The sequence below is a fragment of the Hippocampus guttulatus genome, chromosome 12, assembly GCF_054856545.1.
Source record: "Hippocampus guttulatus isolate MCC_2025c chromosome 12, RoL_Hgut_1.0, whole genome shotgun sequence".
Classification (NCBI taxonomy): domain Eukaryota; kingdom Metazoa; phylum Chordata; class Actinopteri; order Syngnathiformes; family Syngnathidae; genus Hippocampus; species Hippocampus guttulatus.
The window spans coordinates 15,116,034-15,133,949 of record NC_141272.1 but is presented as its reverse complement, the minus strand read 5'-3'; the positions used below and the strand labels follow the sequence as shown (position 1 = coordinate 15,133,949).

Sequence of the window (17,916 nt, the reverse complement as noted above, 5' to 3'; positions counted from 1 at the left end):
ACGTATGTAGTTAACCTCCACTGCGGGGTGGCGCTCTAGTAATAGTGTTATACAGGGAACAGGAAGTAGTTTGGCGACTCCCACGCGAAACCGTGTTTATTTCGTCATATGTCGGTCAAACAGCGACTATAATTTTCCCCACAGCATGACACAAACGAGGTCCATTTTTGCATCGTAATTTAAAAAAACTCGTCGATTTTTGGTCTCTTTCAGAGTGTTTAACGTGGTTTAACGAGATGAGGTGAAATTACTTTCTGTCCGACGTGGATCACGTGACTGACTGGCGGGTTCCGAGCATTCTTTGAAGTGAAAAGCAACACCATTGTCCTATTCCATACTCTTATGATGTTTTCCAGTCTTTTTGTCAAATGGGGATCAAATGACTTTTATCCACATAATTAAAATGACAGCTACGTTTGAGTATGAACACTGGAAATTCCTTATGAGGTCATTTATCCATCTAAGAATATTGTGATCCCAGAAAATGCGATGCATTTATTGCTGGTTTACTATTGGACCACATTGGGTCACATGACCCAGATTATCCAGACAGTTGCTTCGCTTTTGTTTCATTTGAAGGCTGGCAAACCACACAGTTGGCCTCATTATCACTTAACTGTTCATAGTTGTTGTTTGGCGTGGAAATGCGTTTTGTTTTTGGTTGTTTGACTCTTGTAACCATGACTGTAGTGAGCACTGTCGGTAAAGAGATTGTCCCTTGGAGCAATTTGTTGTTATCGCTTCTCGGCCTTTTGGCTAAGATCAAGTGTAGTATCTGTTCTTATCAGTTTAATATCTGATACGTCCCCTATCCGGGGACCATATATTAAATTGATTTTTGGAACTGGGAGATGGAATAGGGGCTTGCTCCGTCCACTCCACGCATCGACCTGGTATTGCAGTACCTCCAGGAACGGTGCACTCCCTCTGTTGGTCAATATTAAATGTCTCTTAACCAAAATGTCACCTAATGACGCACTTGACTGTAAACGTTGTTATTTACCATGCGTATATAAATTTTAATCGTGTGTTTGAGGGTTAAAAAAACATTGAGCATGAATATGTGTTACTACTGTTGCAGGTGGAAATAATTACATCTTTGAAAAATGAACTAAAGCTGAAATAAAAGCTTTAATGTTAATACTTTTGGGTGCGGGAGAATCTTTTCCAAGAAAGTTGCATCCCTCATCAAGTAATTTTTTGGGAGCCATAATTTTCGTCGGATTAATACTCTTAATAACTCAACTTTGTTTCTATTCCTTTTTTTCTGATAACGATTCTTTTTATTGCAATTTTGTCAAATGTTCTAGATTTGTTTTTTTAGTTTTTTTCTGCCCTCAAGAGAAAAAAAGATTCAATGATTTTTTTTCAAGATTATTAAGGAATATGAAGTCATGCTTTTACCCCCAATTTTTTTTTCAAAGACATTTCATCTTGCTTTCTCCCTTCTACTAAATAAAGAGCTAAGTAAAAAAAGGATCAAGTATTTACAATTTGCGGTGGTCATATAAATCATGGTTTCAAACGTATATTTCCAATTGTAGATTTTTCATACTGTTTGAACAAATATTTAAGTGAAGTGTTGCAAAATATTTTTTGGGTGTTACATACCCCGCGAGTTGGCAGCAGCATTAAATTCTGTTCATGACCACACTCAGAAACAGGAAGTGAGTGCTCTCAAGGTGTTGAGGGGGAGGGACAATTCTCGCTTTGCATTTTTGGGAGAAAAGAAGCAATGCATCATGGGATTGTTTTTGCAGCTTTTTTTTTTACCTTATTTCTCATAGGTTAATGTAATGACCCTAAGGTACTACTTTAAGTCCATTCGACAAGCTGCCCATCTTTAAAACTTGTCTTAAAACTTTTTTTTCCCTTTGTCTTTTGACTCAACATGAGTCTTAGTGTTGAGTTTTACTGTTTTTGTGCTTTCGTCTGTCTTTGTTATTAATATATTGTTTTATTGTTTGTTGTTGTATGAATTATTTTTGCTCCATGCACAGCACTTGGTGGATGTTTTTCAGTGCTCTATAGGTAGAGTGGAGTTGAGTAAACTGAGTGACTGAATCTCATCTATTTATCTATGGACAAGTGAACTAACTGTGTGACTGACGATATATGAACTTCCTCTCTCTGGGTCTATAAATGAATGAATGGATAACTACCGGACTGATAGATTAACTGAATTTAAAAACTAACTCAAGATTAACAACTCACAAAACTGTACTCCTCACAATCTCTTTCGGAACAAAATCTACAACTCTCTCTCTCTCCCTGAATTAACTCTTGATTTTCTTCCATCCATCCATTTCTGATCTGCTTATCCTCACAAGTGCCCATGGGGCATGCTGGAGCCTATCCACCTGTCCTATTGGTTTTCTTTTCTTTCTTTATAGTAGGTAGGTTGTGCAAATATCAGTTGATGAACAGGAAACAGGAAGTAGTATGTTGAGGAGTGCCGGATGAGTTCCAGTCTTTCTGTCAAATGTTGATCAAATGTTGGCTTTTCACCACAAAATTAAAACAACAGCCACATTTGTGTCTTATCCCTGGAAATCCCTCATTGGGTTATTTGTCCACCTCAACATTGTACAGTATTGCTGCTGCTTTCCTATTGGACATTCTTGGGTCACATGACCCACAATACCCAGCAGTTTCTTCGCTTTTGTTTCATTTGCAGGCTGGCAAACCACACAGCTGGCCTCATTATCACTTAAATGTGCGTAGTTGTTGTTTGGCGTGTAAATGGATTTTGTTTTTGGTTATTTGACTTTTGTCACCATGACTGTAGCCGGCACTGTCGGGAAAGACATTGTCCCTTGTGGCAGTTTGGAGTTATCGCTTCTCGGCCTTTTGGCTAAGATCAAGTGTAGTATCTGTTCTTATCAGTTTAATATCTGATACGTCCCCTATCCGGGGACCATATATTAAATTGATTTTTGGAACTGGGAGATGGAATAGGAGCTTGCTCCGTCCACTCCACGCATCGACCTGGTATTGCAGTACCTCCAGGAACGGTGCACCCCCTCTCATGGTCAAAAGCAATACTACTTAGTTTACCAAAAACACAATGCTGTCATTCCATACTTGTAATCATCAGTTGGAAGTATAATATCTTCAAGATTGGTATGAAAGCTTTGTGTGTTTATATACTTCAAAAGTAAAGCTTGAAAATATGTTCCATTAATGTAGATTGATATAAATCCATCTTTGAAAAATTAACTTTCTGAAATGTGAATGTTAATCTTTTTCAGTGGGGTAGAACCTATTCCAAGAAAGTTGCATCTCCCATTAACTAATTTTTTTGAAGCAGTAACTCTTGTGAGATTAACATGATTCTCAATAAACCTTAATGCTAGTCCTTTTTCCCGGATTTTTTTGAAATTTTGCAAGTCTCTCAAATTTTCTAGATTATTTTTTTCTTTTTTTGCCTTCAAGATAAAAACAATCAAAGAGCTCAGCATAAAGGGATAAGGATTCAAACGTATATTTCCAAATGTAGATTTTTTTAATACTGTGCTAATAAATATTAGTAGTTGACTCATCTAAAATGTATTTAACTCAAGTGCTGCGAAAGATTGTTTGGTGTTACAAACACCGCGAGATGGCAGCAGCATTAAATTCTGTTCCCGACCACACAAAGAAACACAAAGTGAGTGCTCTCAAGGCATGGTGGGGGGAGGGACGATTCTGGCTTTGCGTTCTTGGGAGAAAAGAAGCAATGAATGATGGGATTGTTTTTGCAAATTCTTTTGACCTCACTTATAATGGGTTAGTTCATGACACAATCCAAAGGTACTAAGGATGTTGCCTCATCCAGTGAGTGTGAGTGAGTTTATGTGCGTTCTGACGCGTGTGGTAGAGGATCCCGTGACTGAAGACGGTGTGTGCGCTGAAGACTTTGGGCTGGTGACTTGTACAACTCATACTTACCTGGCAGGGGAGATACCATGATCAAGAAGGTGGTTCACCCAGGGTGAGGCTCAGCCATTGCACTCCGGCTGTGCTGACCCCTGCGAATTCCCCAAATGTGGGAATCTCGACTGCATAATTTCTGGTAGTGGGGGACTGCGTCCGCGCTCTCCCCTGATTCATTGGTCAATGGAAAATAGCTTCTTTATAATCTTGTTTGTTGTGAATAAGTTTCTCAACAAATAAGGTTCACACAAAATCACACAAAGGCTGTGGAGTAATTAAAATGGCACTGGTGCCAATATCAGCTAGCAGGACGTAGTGAGTGGGTTGACGAGTGCCGCATGAGCTTCAGTCTTTCTGTCAAATGTTGATCAAATGGCTTTTCACCACAAAATTAAAACAACAGCCACATTTGTGTTCTATCACTGGAAATCCCTCATTGGGTTATTTGTCCACCTAAGAACATTGTGGGAGCAGAAAATGGGGTACGTTGCATTGCTGCTTTCCTATTGGACATTCTTGGGTCACATGACCCACAATACCCAGCAGTTGCTTCACTTTAGTTTCATTTGCAGGCTAGCAAACCACACAGCTGGCCTCATTATCACTTAACTGTTTGTAGTTGTTGTTTGGCGTGTAAATGGATTTTGTTTTTGGTTATTTGACTCTTATCACCATGACTGTAGCTAACACTGTGAGTAAGGAGATTGTCCCTTGAGGCAGTTCAGAGTTATCGCTTCTCGGCCTTTTGGCTAAGATCAAGTGTAGTATCTGTTCTTATCAGTTTAATATCTGATACGTCCCCTATCCGGGGACCATATATTAAATTGATTTTTGGAACTGGGAGATGGAATAGGGGCTTGCTCCGTCCACTCCACGCATCGACCTGGTATTGCAGTACCTCCAGGAACGGTGCACCCCCTCTCATGGTCAAAAGCAATACTACTTAGTTTACCAAAAACAAAATGCTGTCATTCCATGCTTGTAATCATCAGTTGGAAGTATAATATCTTCAAGATTGATATGAAAGCTTTGTGTGTTTATATACTTCAAAAGTAAAGCTTGAAAATACGTTCCATTATTGTAGATTGATATAAATCCATCTTTGAAAAATTAACTTTCTGAAATGTGAATGTTAATCTTTTTCAGTGGGGTAGAACCTATTCCAAGAAAGTTGCATCTCCCATTAACTAATTTTTTTGAAGCAGTAACTCTTGTGAGATTAACATGATTCTCAATAAACCTTAATGCTAGTCCTTTTTCCCGGATTTTTTTGAAATTTTGCAAGTCTCTCAAATTTTCTAGATTATTTTTTTCTTTTTTTGCCTTCAAGATAAAAACAATCAAAGAGCTCAGCATAAAGGGATAAGGATTCAAACGTATATTTCCAAATGTAGATTTTTTTAATACTGTGCTAATAAATATTAGTAGTTGACTCATCTAAAATGTATTTAACTCAAGTGCTGCGAAAGATTGTTTGGTGTTACAAACACCGCGAGATGGCAGCAGCATTAAATTCTGTTCCCGACCACACAAAGAAACACAAAGTGAGTGCTCTCAAGGCATGGTGGGGGGAGGGACGGTTCTGGCTTTGCGTTCTTGGGAGAAAAGAAGCAATGAATGATGGGATTGTTTTTGCAAATTCTTTTGACCTCACTTATAATGGGTTAGTTCATGACACAATCCAAAGGTACTAAGGATGTTGCCTCATCCAGTGAGTGTGAGTGAGTTTATGTGCGTTCTGACGCGTGTGGTAGAGGATCCCGTGACTGAAGATGGTGTGTGCGCTGAAGACCTTGGGCTGGTGACTTGTACAACTCATACTTACCTGGCAGGGGAGATACCATGATCAAGAAGGTGGTTCACCCAGGGTGAGGCTCAGCCATTGCACTCCGGCTGTGCTGACCCCTGCGAATTCCCCAAATGTGGGAATCTCGACTGCATAATTTCTGGTAGTGGGGGACTGCGTCCGCGCTCTCCCCTGATTCATTGGTCAATGGAAAATAGCTTCTTTATAATCTTGTTTGTTGTGAATAAGTTTCTCAACAAATAAGGTTCACGCAAAATCACACAAAGGCTGTGGAGTAATTAAAATGGCACTGGTGCTAATATCAGCTAGCAGGACGTAGTGAGTGGGTTGACGAGTGCCGCATGAGCTTCAGTCTTTCTGTCAAATGTTGATCAAATGGCTTTTCACCACAAAATTAAAACAACAGCCACATTTGTGTTCTATCACTGGAAATCCCTCATTGGGTTATTTGTCCACCTAAGAACATTGTGGGAGCAGAAAATGGGGTACGTTGCATTGCTGCTTTCCTATTGGACATTCTTGGGTCACATGACCCACAATACCCAGCAGTTGCTTCACTTTAGTTTCATTTGCAGGCTAGCAAACCACACAGCTGGCCTCATTATCACTTAACTGTTTGTAGTTGTTGTTTGGCGTGTAAATGGATTTTGTTTTTGGTTATTTGACTCTTATCACCATGACTGTAGCTAACACTGTGAGTAAGGAGATTGTCCCTTGAGGCAGTTCAGAGTTATCGCTTCTCGGCCTTTTGGCTAAGATCAAGTGTAGTATCTGTTCTTATCAGTTTAATATCTGATACGTCCCCTATCCGGGGACCATATATTAAATTGATTTTTGGAACTGGGAGATGGAATAGGGGCTTGCTCCGTCCACTCCACGCATCGACCTGGTATTGCAGTACCTCCAGGAACGGTGCACTCCCTCTGATGGTCAAAAGCAAATTTTAACAGTGATACTTGCAATCAGATGTGTTATTATCATAATCTCAAGTGTCTGTCAAAAAATTCACTCTGTTTATCTCCAGGTTTGAAGTCCACAATTGTCTTGTGGTTTAGGGAAAGTACAGCAAGATAATGTGTCTTCATACTTAGTGTTGTAGATGCAAATAATTACATGGTTTAAAAAATTAACTTTGTAAAATTTTAATGGTAATCAGCGGGGTAGAATCTATTCCAAGGATGTTGCATCTCTTATTTTTTTTGTTTTACTTTTTTGCCCTCACAATATAAGAAATTTAACATAAGTCTCATCTTTCTACATTTTAATAATTATAAGGATTGTAAGGGATACAAAGTCATGCTTTTAACCCCCCCCCCAGAATTTAAAAAAAAGATACCTCGTCTTGTTCCTTCCCCTCGACTAAACAAAGAATGAAGTAAAAATGGATAAAGCTGAATATTTACAATCTTTGGTGGTCATATAAATAATGGTTTCAAATGTAGATTTTCCATACTGTTCTAATAAATATTGGTGCTTGAAGAAGTGTTGCTAAAGATTGTTTGGTGTTACGTACACCACGAGATGGCAGCAGCATTAAATTCTGTTCCTGACCACACTCAGAAACAGGAAGTGAGTGAGCGAGCTCATGGCGTGGGGGGAGGGATGATTCTGGCTTTGCATTCTTGGGAGAAAAGAAGCAATGAATGATGGGATTGTTTTTGCAAATTCTTTTGACCTCACTTATAATGGGTTAGTTCATTGCCTCAGTTGCCTCAGCCAGTGAGTGTGAGTGAATTTATGTGTGTTCTGACGCATGTGGTAGAGGATCCCGTGACTGAAGATGGTGTGTGCGCTGAAGACTTTGGGCTGGTGACTTGTATAACTCATACTTACCTGGCAGGGGAGATACCATGATCAAGAAGGTGGTTCACCCAGGGTGAGGCTCAGCCATTGCACTCCGGCTGTGCTGACCCCTGCGAATTCCCCAAATGTGGGAATCTCGACTGCATAATTTCTGGTAGTGGGGGACTGCGTTCGCGCTCTCCCCTGATTCATTGGTCAATGGCAAATTGCTTCTTTATGATCTTGTTTGTTGTGAACAAGTTCCACTCATCCGTTTAGTAATTTGTCTAATCACACAAAGGCCGTGGAGTCGTTGAGATGACACTGGTGCCAACATCAGCTAACAGGAAGTAGTGAGTGGGTTGAGGGGTGCCGCATGAGTTTCAGTCTTTCTGTCAAATGTTGATCAAATGGCTTTTCACCACAAAATTAAAGCAACAGCCACATTTGTGTTCTATCACTGGAAATCCCTCATTGGGTTATTTGTCCACCTAAGAAAATTGTGGGAGCAGAAAATGGGGTACGTTGCATTGCTGCTTTCCTATTGGACATTCTTGACCCACAATACCCAGCAGTTGCTTCACTTTTGTTTCATTTGCAGGCTAGCAAACCACACAGCTGGCCTCATTATCACTTAACTGTTTGTAGTTGTTGTTTGGTGTGTAAATGGGTTTTGTTTTTGGTTATTTGACTCTTATCACCATGACTGTAGCTAACACTGTGAGTAAGGAGATTGTCCCTCTAGGCAGTTCAGAGTTATCGCTTCTCGGCCTTTTGGCTAAGATCAAGTGTAGTATCTGTTCTTATCAGTTTAATATCTGATACGTCCCCTATCCGGGGACCATATATTAAATTGATTTTTGGAACTGGGAGATGGAATAGGAGCTTGCTCCGTCCACTCCACGCATCGACCTGGTATTGCAGTACCTCCAGGAACGGTGCACCCCCTCTCATGGTCAAAAGCAATACTACTTAGTTTACCAAAAACAAAATGCTGTCATTCCATGCTTGTAATCATCAGTTGGAAGTATAATATCTTGAAGATTGATATGAAAGCTTTGTGTGTTTATATACTTCAAAAGTAAAGCTTGAAAATATGTTCCATTATTGTAGATTGATATAAATCCATCTTTGAAAAATTAACTTTCTGAAATGTGAATGTTAATCTTTTTCAGTGGGGTAGAACCTATTCCAAGAAAGTTGCATCTCCCATTAACTAATTTTTTTGAAGCAGTAACTCTTGTGAGATTAACATGATTCTCAATAAACCTTAATGCTAGTCCTTTTTCCCGGATTTTTTTGAAATTTTGCAAGTCTCTCAAATTTTCTAGATTATTTTTTTCTTTTTTTGCCTTCAAGATAAAAACAATCAAAGAGCTCAGCATAAAGGGATAAGGATTCAAACGTATATTTCCAAATGTAGATTTTTTTAATACTGTGCTAATAAATATTAGTAGTTGACTCATCTAAAATGTATTTAACTCAAGTGCTGCGAAAGATTGTTTGGTGTTACAAACACCGCGAGATGGCAGCAGCATTAAATTCTGTTCCCGACCACACAAAGAAACACAAAGTGAGTGCTCTCAAGGCATGGTGGGGGGAGGGACGATTCTGGCTTTGCGTTCTTGGGAGAAAAGAAGCAATGAATGATGGGATTGTTTTTGCAAATTCTTTTGACCTCACTTATAATGGGTTAGTTCATGACACAATCCAAAGGTACTAAGGATGTTGCCTCATCCAGTGAGTGTGAGTGAGTTTATGTGCGTTCTGGCGCGTGTGGTAGAGGATCCCGTGACTGAAGACGGTGTGTGCGCTGAAGACTTTGGGCTGGTGACTTGTACAACTCATACTTACCTGGCAGGGGAGATACCATGATCAAGAAGGTGGTTCACCCAGGGTGAGGCTCAGCCATTGCACTCCGGCTGTGCTGACCCCTGCGAATTCCCCAAATGTGGGAATCTCGACTGCATAATTTCTGGTAGTGGGGGACTGCGTCCGCGCTCTCCCCTGATTCATTGGTCAATGGAAAATAGCTTCTTTATAATCTTGTTTGTTGTGAATAAGTTTCTCAACAAATAAGGTTCACACAAAATCACACAAAGGCTGTGGAGTAATTAAAATGGCACTGGTGCCAATATCAGCTAGCAGGACGTAGTGAGTGGGTTGACGAGTGCCGCATGAGCTTCAGTCTTTCTGTCAAATGTTGATCAAATGGCTTTTCACCACAAAATTAAAACAACAGCCACATTTGTGTTCTATCACTGGAAATCCCTCATTGGGTTATTTGTCCACCTAAGAACATTGTGGGAGCAGAAAATGGGGTACGTTGCATTGCTGCTTTCCTATTGGACATTCTTGGGTCACATGACCCACAATACCCAGCAGTTGCTTCACTTTAGTTTCATTTGCAGGCTAGCAAACCACACAGCTGGCCTCATTATCACTTAACTGTTTGTAGTTGTTGTTTGGCGTGTAAATGGATTTTGTTTTTGGTTATTTGACTCTTATCACCATGACTGTAGCTAACACTGTGAGTAAGGAGATTGTCCCTTGAGGCAGTTCAGAGTTATCGCTTCTCGGCCTTTTGGCTAAGATCAAGTGTAGTATCTGTTCTTATCAGTTTAATATCTGATACGTCCCCTATCCGGGGACCATATATTAAATTGATTTTTGGAACTGGGAGATGGAATAGGGGCTTGCTCCGTCCACTCCACGCATCGACCTGGTATTGCAGTACCTCCAGGAACGGTGCACCCCCTCTCATGGTCAAAAGCAATACTACTTAGTTTACCAAAAACAAAATGCTGTCATTCCATGCTTGTAATCATCAGTTGGAAGTATAATATCTTGAAGATTGATATGAAAGCTTTGTGTGTTTATATACTTCAAAAGTAAAGCTTGAAAATATGTTCCATTATTGTAGATTGATATAAATCCATCTTTGAAAAATTAACTTTCTGAAATGTGAATGTTAATCTTTTTCAGTGGGGTAGAACCTATTCCAAGAAAGTTGCATCTCCCATTAACTAATTTTTTTGAAGCAGTAACTCTTGTGAGATTAACATGATTCTCAATAAACCTTAATGCTAGTCCTTTTTCCCGGATTTTTTTGAAATTTTGCAAGTCTCTCAAATTTTCTAGATTATTTTTTTCTTTTTTTGCCTTCAAGATAAAAACAATCAAAGAGCTCAGCATAAAGGGATAAGGATTCAAACGTATATTTCCAAATGTAGATTTTTTTAATACTGTGCTAATAAATATTAGTAGTTGACTCATCTAAAATGTATTTAACTCAAGTGCTGCGAAAGATTGTTTGGTGTTACAAACACCGCGAGATGGCAGCAGCATTAAATTCTGTTCCCGACCACACAAAGAAACACAAAGTGAGTGCTCTCAAGGCATGGTGGGGGGAGGGACGGTTCTGGCTTTGCGTTCTTGGGAGAAAAGAAGCAATGAATGATGGGATTGTTTTTGCAAATTCTTTTGACCTCACTTATAATGGGTTAGTTCATGACACAATCCAAAGGTACTAAGGATGTTGCCTCATCCAGTGAGTGTGAGTGAGTTTATGTGCGTTCTGACGCGTGTGGTAGAGGATCCCGTGACTGAAGATGGTGTGTGCGCTGAAGACCTTGGGCTGGTGACTTGTACAACTCATACTTACCTGGCAGGGGAGATACCATGATCAAGAAGGTGGTTCACCCAGGGTGAGGCTCAGCCATTGCACTCCGGCTGTGCTGACCCCTGCGAATTCCCCAAATGTGGGAATCTCGACTGCATAATTTCTGGTAGTGGGGGACTGCGTCCGCGCTCTCCCCTGATTCATTGGTCAATGGAAAATAGCTTCTTTATAATCTTGTTTGTTGTGAATAAGTTTCTCAACAAATAAGGTTCACGCAAAATCACACAAAGGCTGTGGAGTAATTAAAATGGCACTGGTGCTAATATCAGCTAGCAGGACGTAGTGAGTGGGTTGACGAGTGCCGCATGAGCTTCAGTCTTTCTGTCAAATGTTGATCAAATGGCTTTTCACCACAAAATTAAAACAACAGCCACATTTGTGTTCTATCACTGGAAATCCCTCATTGGGTTATTTGTCCACCTAAGAACATTGTGGGAGCAGAAAATGGGGTACGTTGCATTGCTGCTTTCCTATTGGACATTCTTGGGTCACATGACCCACAATACCCAGCAGTTGCTTCACTTTAGTTTCATTTGCAGGCTAGCAAACCACACAGCTGGCCTCATTATCACTTAACTGTTTGTAGTTGTTGTTTGGCGTGTAAATGGATTTTGTTTTTGGTTATTTGACTCTTATCACCATGACTGTAGCTAACACTGTGAGTAAGGAGATTGTCCCTTGAGGCAGTTCAGAGTTATCGCTTCTCGGCCTTTTGGCTAAGATCAAGTGTAGTATCTGTTCTTATCAGTTTAATATCTGATACGTCCCCTATCCGGGGACCATATATTAAATTGATTTTTGGAACTGGGAGATGGAATAGGGGCTTGCTCCGTCCACTCCACGCATCGACCTGGTATTGCAGTACCTCCAGGAACGGTGCACTCCCTCTGATGGTCAAAAGCAAATTTTAACAGTGATACTTGCAATCAGATGTGTTATTATCATAATCTCAAGTGTCTGTCAAAAAATTCACTCTGTTTATCTCCAGGTTTGAAGTCCACAATTGTCTTGTGGTTTAGGGAAAGTACAGCAAGATAATGTGTCTTCATACTTAGTGTTGTAGATGCAAATAATTACATGGTTTAAAAAATTAACTTTGTAAAATTTTAATGGTAATCAGCGGGGTAGAATCTATTCCAAGGATGTTGCATCTCTTATTTTTTTTGTTTTACTTTTTTGCCCTCACAATATAAGAAATTTAACATAAGTCTCATCTTTCTACATTTTAATAATTATAAGGATTGTAAGGGATACAAAGTCATGCTTTTAACCCCCCCCCCAGAATTTAAAAAAAAGATACCTCGTCTTGTTCCTTCCCCTCGACTAAACAAAGAATGAAGTAAAAATGGATAAAGCTGAATATTTACAATCTTTGGTGGTCATATAAATAATGGTTTCAAATGTAGATTTTCCATACTGTTCTAATAAATATTGGTGCTTGAAGAAGTGTTGCTAAAGATTGTTTGGTGTTACGTACACCACGAGATGGCAGCAGCATTAAATTCTGTTCCTGACCACACTCAGAAACAGGAAGTGAGTGAGCGAGCTCATGGCGTGGGGGGAGGGATGATTCTGGCTTTGCATTCTTGGGAGAAAAGAAGCAATGAATGATGGGATTGTTTTTGCAAATTCTTTTGACCTCACTTATAATGGGTTAGTTCATTGCCTCAGTTGCCTCAGCCAGTGAGTGTGAGTGAATTTATGTGTGTTCTGACGCATGTGGTAGAGGATCCCGTGACTGAAGATGGTGTGTGCGCTGAAGACTTTGGGCTGGTGACTTGTATAACTCATACTTACCTGGCAGGGGAGATACCATGATCAAGAAGGTGGTTCACCCAGGGTGAGGCTCAGCCATTGCACTCCGGCTGTGCTGACCCCTGCGAATTCCCCAAATGTGGGAATCTCGACTGCATAATTTCTGGTAGTGGGGGACTGCGTTCGCGCTCTCCCCTGATTCATTGGTCAATGGCAAATTGCTTCTTTATGATCTTGTTTGTTGTGAACAAGTTCCACTCATCCGTTTAGTAATTTGTCTAATCACACAAAGGCCGTGGAGTCGTTGAGATGACACTGGTGCCAACATCAGCTAACAGGAAGTAGTGAGTGGGTTGAGGGGTGCCGCATGAGTTTCAGTCTTTCTGTCAAATGTTGATCAAATGGCTTTTCACCACAAAATTAAAGCAACAGCCACATTTGTGTTCTATCACTGGAAATCCCTCATTGGGTTATTTGTCCACCTAAGAAAATTGTGGGAGCAGAAAATGGGGTACGTTGCATTGCTGCTTTCCTATTGGACATTCTTGACCCACAATACCCAGCAGTTGCTTCACTTTTGTTTCATTTGCAGGCTAGCAAACCACACAGCTGGCCTCATTATCACTTAACTGTTTGTAGTTGTTGTTTGGTGTGTAAATGGGTTTTGTTTTTGGTTATTTGACTCTTATCACCATGACTGTAGCTAACACTGTGAGTAAGGAGATTGTCCCTCTAGGCAGTTCAGAGTTATCGCTTCTCGGCCTTTTGGCTAAGATCAAGTGTAGTATCTGTTCTTATCAGTTTAATATCTGATACGTCCCCTATCCGGGGACCATATATTAAATTGATTTTTGGAACTGGGAGATGGAATAGGAGCTTGCTCCGTCCACTCCACGCATCGACCTGGTATTGCAGTACCTCCAGGAACGGTGCACCCCCTCTCATGGTCAAAAGCAATACTACTTAGTTTACCAAAAACAAAATGCTGTCATTCCATGCTTGTAATCATCAGTTGGAAGTATAATATCTTCAAGATTGATATGAAAGCTTTGTGTGTTTATATACTTCAAAAGTAAAGCTTGAAAATATGTTCCATTATTGTAGATTGATATAAATCCATCTTTGAAAAATTAACTTTCTGAAATGTGAATGTTAATCTTTTTCAGTGGGGTAGAACCTATTCCAAGAAAGTTGCATCTCCCATTAACTAATTTTTTTGAAGCAGTAACTCTTGTGAGATTAACATGATTCTCAATAAACCTTAATGCTAGTCCTTTTTCCCGGATTTTTTTGAAATTTTGCAAGTCTCTCAAATTTTCTAGATTATTTTTTTCTTTTTTTGCCTTCAAGATAAAAACAATCAAAGAGCTCAGCATAAAGGGATAAGGATTCAAACGTATATTTCCAAATGTAGATTTTTTTAATACTGTGCTAATAAATATTAGTAGTTGACTCATCTAAAATGTATTTAACTCAAGTGCTGCGAAAGATTGTTTGGTGTTACAAACACCGCGAGATGGCAGCAGCATTAAATTCTGTTCCCGACCACACAAAGAAACACAAAGTGAGTGCTCTCAAGGCATGGTGGGGGGAGGGACGATTCTGGCTTTGCGTTCTTGGGAGAAAAGAAGCAATGAATGATGGGATTGTTTTTGCAAATTCTTTTGACCTCACTTATAATGGGTTAGTTCATGACACAATCCAAAGGTACTAAGGATGTTGCCTCATCCAGTGAGTGTGAGTGAGTTTATGTGCGTTCTGGCGCGTGTGGTAGAGGATCCCGTGACTGAAGACGGTGTGTGCGCTGAAGACTTTGGGCTGGTGACTTGTACAACTCATACTTACCTGGCAGGGGAGATACCATGATCAAGAAGGTGGTTCACCCAGGGTGAGGCTCAGCCATTGCACTCCGGCTGTGCTGACCCCTGCGAATTCCCCAAATGTGGGAATCTCGACTGCATAATTTCTGGTAGTGGGGGACTGCGTCCGCGCTCTCCCCTGATTCATTGGTCAATGGAAAATAGCTTCTTTATAATCTTGTTTGTTGTGAATAAGTTTCTCAACAAATAAGGTTCACACAAAATCACACAAAGGCTGTGGAGTAATTAAAATGGCACTGGTGCCAATATCAGCTAGCAGGACGTAGTGAGTGGGTTGACGAGTGCCGCATGAGCTTCAGTCTTTCTGTCAAATGTTGATCAAATGGCTTTTCACCACAAAATTAAAACAACAGCCACATTTGTGTTCTATCACTGGAAATCCCTCATTGGGTTATTTGTCCACCTAAGAACATTGTGGGAGCAGAAAATGGGGTACGTTGCATTGCTGCTTTCCTATTGGACATTCTTGGGTCACATGACCCACAATACCCAGCAGTTGCTTCACTTTAGTTTCATTTGCAGGCTAGCAAACCACACAGCTGGCCTCATTATCACTTAACTGTTTGTAGTTGTTGTTTGGCGTGTAAATGGATTTTGTTTTTGGTTATTTGACTCTTATCACCATGACTGTAGCTAACACTGTGAGTAAGGAGATTGTCCCTTGAGGCAGTTCAGAGTTATCGCTTCTCGGCCTTTTGGCTAAGATCAAGTGTAGTATCTGTTCTTATCAGTTTAATATCTGATACGTCCCCTATCCGGGGACCATATATTAAATTGATTTTTGGAACTGGGAGATGGAATAGGGGCTTGCTCCGTCCACTCCACGCATCGACCTGGTATTGCAGTACCTCCAGGAACGGTGCACCCCCTCTCATGGTCAAAAGCAATACTACTTAGTTTACCAAAAACAAAATGCTGTCATTCCATGCTTGTAATCATCAGTTGGAAGTATAATATCTTGAAGATTGATATGAAAGCTTTGTGTGTTTATATACTTCAAAAGTAAAGCTTGAAAATATGTTCCATTATTGTAGATTGATATAAATCCATCTTTGAAAAATTAACTTTCTGAAATGTGAATGTTAATCTTTTTCAGTGGGGTAGAACCTATTCCAAGAAAGTTGCATCTCCCATTAACTAATTTTTTTGAAGCAGTAACTCTTGTGAGATTAACATGATTCTCAATAAACCTTAATGCTAGTCCTTTTTCCCGGATTTTTTTGAAATTTTGCAAGTCTCTCAAATTTTCTAGATTATTTTTTTCTTTTTTTGCCTTCAAGATAAAAACAATCAAAGAGCTCAGCATAAAGGGATAAGGATTCAAACGTATATTTCCAAATGTAGATTTTTTTAATACTGTGCTAATAAATATTAGTAGTTGACTCATCTAAAATGTATTTAACTCAAGTGCTGCGAAAGATTGTTTGGTGTTACAAACACCGCGAGATGGCAGCAGCATTAAATTCTGTTCCCGACCACACAAAGAAACACAAAGTGAGTGCTCTCAAGGCATGGTGGGGGGAGGGACGGTTCTGGCTTTGCGTTCTTGGGAGAAAAGAAGCAATGAATGATGGGATTGTTTTTGCAAATTCTTTTGACCTCACTTATAATGGGTTAGTTCATGACACAATCCAAAGGTACTAAGGATGTTGCCTCATCCAGTGAGTGTGAGTGAGTTTATGTGCGTTCTGACGCGTGTGGTAGAGGATCCCGTGACTGAAGATGGTGTGTGCGCTGAAGACCTTGGGCTGGTGACTTGTACAACTCATACTTACCTGGCAGGGGAGATACCATGATCAAGAAGGTGGTTCACCCAGGGTGAGGCTCAGCCATTGCACTCCGGCTGTGCTGACCCCTGCGAATTCCCCAAATGTGGGAATCTCGACTGCATAATTTCTGGTAGTGGGGGACTGCGTCCGCGCTCTCCCCTGATTCATTGGTCAATGGAAAATAGCTTCTTTATAATCTTGTTTGTTGTGAATAAGTTTCTCAACAAATAAGGTTCACGCAAAATCACACAAAGGCTGTGGAGTAATTAAAATGGCACTGGTGCTAATATCAGCTAGCAGGACGTAGTGAGTGGGTTGACGAGTGCCGCATGAGCTTCAGTCTTTCTGTCAAATGTTGATCAAATGGCTTTTCACCACAAAATTAAAACAACAGCCACATTTGTGTTCTATCACTGGAAATCCCTCATTGGGTTATTTGTCCACCTAAGAACATTGTGGGAGCAGAAAATGGGGTACGTTGCATTGCTGCTTTCCTATTGGACATTCTTGGGTCACATGACCCACAATACCCAGCAGTTGCTTCACTTTAGTTTCATTTGCAGGCTAGCAAACCACACAGCTGGCCTCATTATCACTTAACTGTTTGTAGTTGTTGTTTGGCGTGTAAATGGATTTTGTTTTTGGTTATTTGACTCTTATCACCATGACTGTAGCTAACACTGTGAGTAAGGAGATTGTCCCTTGAGGCAGTTCAGAGTTATCGCTTCTCGGCCTTTTGGCTAAGATCAAGTGTAGTATCTGTTCTTATCAGTTTAATATCTGATACGTCCCCTATCCGGGGACCATATATTAAATTGATTTTTGGAACTGGGAGATGGAATAGGGGCTTGCTCCGTCCACTCCACGCATCGACCTGGTATTGCAGTACCTCCAGGAACGGTGCACTCCCTCTGATGGTCAAAAGCAAATTTTAACAGTGATACTTGCAATCAGATGTGTTATTATCATAATCTCAAGTGTCTGTCAAAAAATTCACTCTGTTTATCTCCAGGTTTGAAGTCCACAATTGTCTTGTGGTTTAGGGAAAGTACAGCAAGATAATGTGTCTTCATACTTAGTGTTGTAGATGCAAATAATTACATGGTTTAAAAAATTAACTTTGTAAAATTTTAATGGTAATCAGCGGGGTAGAATCTATTCCAAGGATGTTGCATCTCTTATTTTTTTTGTTTTACTTTTTTGCCCTCACAATATAAGAAATTTAACATAAGTCTCATCTTTCTACATTTTAATAATTATAAGGATTGTAAGGGATACAAAGTCATGCTTTTAAACCCCCCCCCCCAGAATTTAAAAAAAAGATAC

At 40.1% G+C, this 17,916-nt stretch overlaps 18 non-coding genes across 18 annotated transcripts; all 18 read left to right on the top strand.

Annotated features, from left to right (window-relative positions):
• The first annotated feature begins 736 nt into the window (after positions 1 to 736).
• Positions 737 to 927, top strand: LOC147197578 (U2 spliceosomal RNA). The gene has a single exon (XR_015102583.1). It is a non-coding gene; the product is annotated as a U2 spliceosomal RNA (small nuclear RNA).
• Positions 928 to 2,834: 1,907 nt separating this feature from the next.
• Positions 2,835 to 3,025, top strand: LOC147197577 (U2 spliceosomal RNA). Its single transcript, XR_015102575.1, has one exon. It is a non-coding gene; the product is annotated as a U2 spliceosomal RNA (small nuclear RNA).
• Positions 3,026 to 3,922: 897 nt separating this feature from the next.
• On the top strand, positions 3,923 to 4,086 carry LOC147197576 (U1 spliceosomal RNA). The gene has a single exon (XR_015102572.1). It is a non-coding gene; the product is annotated as a U1 spliceosomal RNA (small nuclear RNA).
• A 558-nt stretch (positions 4,087 to 4,644) lies between these two features.
• Positions 4,645 to 4,835, top strand: LOC147197575 (U2 spliceosomal RNA). The gene has a single exon (XR_015102578.1). It is a non-coding gene; the product is annotated as a U2 spliceosomal RNA (small nuclear RNA).
• An 897-nt stretch (positions 4,836 to 5,732) lies between these two features.
• LOC147197574 (U1 spliceosomal RNA) lies at positions 5,733 to 5,896 on the top strand. The gene has a single exon (XR_015102571.1). It is a non-coding gene; the product is annotated as a U1 spliceosomal RNA (small nuclear RNA).
• Positions 5,897 to 6,454: 558 nt separating this feature from the next.
• LOC147197573 (U2 spliceosomal RNA) lies at positions 6,455 to 6,645 on the top strand. The gene has a single exon (XR_015102582.1). It is a non-coding gene; the product is annotated as a U2 spliceosomal RNA (small nuclear RNA).
• A 902-nt stretch (positions 6,646 to 7,547) lies between these two features.
• LOC147197572 (U1 spliceosomal RNA) lies at positions 7,548 to 7,711 on the top strand. The gene has a single exon (XR_015102587.1). It is a non-coding gene; the product is annotated as a U1 spliceosomal RNA (small nuclear RNA).
• A 551-nt stretch (positions 7,712 to 8,262) lies between these two features.
• Positions 8,263 to 8,453, top strand: LOC147197571 (U2 spliceosomal RNA). Its single transcript, XR_015102574.1, has one exon. It is a non-coding gene; the product is annotated as a U2 spliceosomal RNA (small nuclear RNA).
• Positions 8,454 to 9,350: 897 nt separating this feature from the next.
• On the top strand, positions 9,351 to 9,514 carry LOC147197570 (U1 spliceosomal RNA). The gene has a single exon (XR_015102570.1). It is a non-coding gene; the product is annotated as a U1 spliceosomal RNA (small nuclear RNA).
• Positions 9,515 to 10,072: 558 nt separating this feature from the next.
• LOC147197569 (U2 spliceosomal RNA) lies at positions 10,073 to 10,263 on the top strand. Its single transcript, XR_015102577.1, has one exon. It is a non-coding gene; the product is annotated as a U2 spliceosomal RNA (small nuclear RNA).
• Positions 10,264 to 11,160: 897 nt separating this feature from the next.
• LOC147197568 (U1 spliceosomal RNA) lies at positions 11,161 to 11,324 on the top strand. Its single transcript, XR_015102569.1, has one exon. It is a non-coding gene; the product is annotated as a U1 spliceosomal RNA (small nuclear RNA).
• Positions 11,325 to 11,882: 558 nt separating this feature from the next.
• LOC147197567 (U2 spliceosomal RNA) lies at positions 11,883 to 12,073 on the top strand. Its single transcript, XR_015102581.1, has one exon. It is a non-coding gene; the product is annotated as a U2 spliceosomal RNA (small nuclear RNA).
• Positions 12,074 to 12,975: 902 nt separating this feature from the next.
• Positions 12,976 to 13,139, top strand: LOC147197566 (U1 spliceosomal RNA). Its single transcript, XR_015102579.1, has one exon. It is a non-coding gene; the product is annotated as a U1 spliceosomal RNA (small nuclear RNA).
• Positions 13,140 to 13,690: 551 nt separating this feature from the next.
• On the top strand, positions 13,691 to 13,881 carry LOC147197565 (U2 spliceosomal RNA). Its single transcript, XR_015102573.1, has one exon. It is a non-coding gene; the product is annotated as a U2 spliceosomal RNA (small nuclear RNA).
• An 897-nt stretch (positions 13,882 to 14,778) lies between these two features.
• LOC147197564 (U1 spliceosomal RNA) lies at positions 14,779 to 14,942 on the top strand. The gene has a single exon (XR_015102590.1). It is a non-coding gene; the product is annotated as a U1 spliceosomal RNA (small nuclear RNA).
• A 558-nt stretch (positions 14,943 to 15,500) lies between these two features.
• LOC147197563 (U2 spliceosomal RNA) lies at positions 15,501 to 15,691 on the top strand. The gene has a single exon (XR_015102576.1). It is a non-coding gene; the product is annotated as a U2 spliceosomal RNA (small nuclear RNA).
• An 897-nt stretch (positions 15,692 to 16,588) lies between these two features.
• LOC147197562 (U1 spliceosomal RNA) lies at positions 16,589 to 16,752 on the top strand. Its single transcript, XR_015102589.1, has one exon. It is a non-coding gene; the product is annotated as a U1 spliceosomal RNA (small nuclear RNA).
• A 558-nt stretch (positions 16,753 to 17,310) lies between these two features.
• LOC147197561 (U2 spliceosomal RNA) lies at positions 17,311 to 17,501 on the top strand. The gene has a single exon (XR_015102580.1). It is a non-coding gene; the product is annotated as a U2 spliceosomal RNA (small nuclear RNA).
• The last annotated feature ends 415 nt before the right edge of the window (positions 17,502 to 17,916 follow it).